At 47.7% G+C, this 1,882-nt stretch overlaps 1 protein-coding gene across 1 annotated transcript in view; it reads left to right on the top strand.

Annotated features, from left to right (window-relative positions):
* Positions 1–1,882, top strand: part of LOC111963409 (sprouty-related, EVH1 domain-containing protein 1) — a 92,075-nt gene that overhangs the window by 64,673 nt on the left and 25,520 nt on the right. The window lies entirely within an intron of this gene.

Raw genomic sequence — 1,882 nt, forward strand, 5'->3', positions numbered from 1 at the left:
TTTCAAAGTTCTTGAAACGTTCCGGATTGAGACTGACCTTCATGTCTAACGTAATAGAGTCTCTTGCTTAGTTAGCTGTCTTGCCATAATATGGGACCTTGGTCCTTTTACCGAATACGGGCTAATGTTCTGTTACCACCCTACTTGTCATGGAAACATAACTGTGGCTCAAAGCATTAAGAGCGAAAGATTCTTTCCCACTCTGTTCTTCCCCTCTTTCTACTCTTTCTGTTTTTCTGTTCTCTGTTAATTCGGATCCCCGTCTCTTCTCGCCGTTCTACTTGGTACTCGCTCCTTTCTCTCCCCTCTTTCTCTCTTCTCTGTTCTCGTTCCCTCGTCTCTGTTCTCTCTCTCTCTCCTGATCTCTGTCCTCTTCTTTTCCCCCTTTCTCTCTTTCTGTTCTCGTTCCCTCCGTCTCTGTTCTCGGTCTCTCTCTCTGGTCTCTGTCCTCTTCTCTTCTCTCTTTCTGTTCTCGTTCCCTCGTCTCTGTTCCGTCTCTCCTCTCTGGTCTCTGTCCTCTTCTCTTCCCCTCTTTCTCTCTTTCTGTTTCGTTCCCTCCGTTCTCGTTCTAGTTCCTCTTCCTGTCGGTTCTCTGTCCACTCTTCTTTTCCCCTCTTTCTCTCTTTCTTGTTCTCGTTTCCCTCCGTTCTCTGTTCTCGGTCTCTCTCTCTGTCTCTGTTCCTCTTTCTTCTTCCCCTCTTTCTCTCTTTCTGTTCTCGTTTCCCTCCGTCTCTGTCTTCTGGTCTCTCTCTCTGGTCTCTGTCCTCTTTCTCTTCCCCTCTTTCTCTCTTTCTGCTTCTCGTGCCCTCCGCTCGTTCTGTTCTCTCTCTTCTTCTCTGTATCTCTGTCCTCTTCTCTTCCCCCTTTTTCTCTTTCTGTTCTCTCTCCCTCTGTTCTGTGTTCTCTCTCTCCGCCTCTGTTCCCCCCCTCTCTCTCTCGCTCTATTTTGCTCGCTCACTGTTCTCTCTCTCTGTTCTTTGTTCTTTCTCTCTCTCCCCTCTCTCTGTTCGCTCTTCCTCTCCCTCGGTCTCTGTTCTCTCTCTCTCATTTGTTCTTTCTCTCTGTTCGCTTTCTCTCTCTGTTCTCTCTTTCAGTTCTCTCTGTTCTCTTCCCCCTCTTTCTCTTTCTCTCTCTTTGTTGTCTTTCTCCCTCGCTCTGTTCTCTCCCTCGTTTGCTCATTCTCTCTCTCCGCTCTCTACTCACACTCTCTCTGTCCTCTTCTCCCACTGTTCTCTGTGTTCTTTCTCTCCACCTCTCTCTGTTCTGTGTTCTCTCTCTCACCTCTCTCTGTTCTCTCCCTTGCTCTGTGTTCTCTGTTCTCTTTGTGTTCTTTCTCTCTCCCTAGCTTGCGCTCTGTGTTCTCTGTTCTCTCTCGCTTACTATATTCTCTTTGTTCTCTCTCTCGTTCTCTCTCTGTTCTCTTTCCGTTGTCGCTCTCCGCTCTCCGCTCTCTCTGTTCTCTCGCTCTCTCTGTGTTTTCTCTGTTCAGACTTTCTCTATCTCTCTCTGTTCACACTTTCTCTCTCTGTTCACTCTCTCTTCACTCTCTCTCTCTCTCTCTGTTCACACTCTGCTCTCTGTTCTCTTACTCTTCTCTCTCTCGCTCTGTTCTCTTTGTGTTCTTTCTGTCTCTCCCTAGCTTGTGCTCTCTGTTCTCTCGGTTCTTTCTCGCTCTCTATATTCTCACTCCGCTCTCTCTCTCTGTTCTCTTTCCGTTCTCGCTCTCCCCTCTCGCTGTCTCTGTGTGTTTGCTCACTCTCTCTCTGTTTTCTCTGTTAACACTCTCTCTCTCTGTTCACTCTCTCGCTCTGTTCACACTCTCTCTCTCTGTTCACACTCTCTCTCTCTGTTCACACACTCTGTTCACACTCTCTATCTGTTC

Source organism: Salvelinus sp. IW2-2015, linkage group LG4q.2 (assembly GCF_002910315.2).
Source record: "Salvelinus sp. IW2-2015 linkage group LG4q.2, ASM291031v2, whole genome shotgun sequence".
NCBI lineage: Eukaryota > Metazoa > Chordata > Actinopteri > Salmoniformes > Salmonidae > Salvelinus > Salvelinus sp. IW2-2015.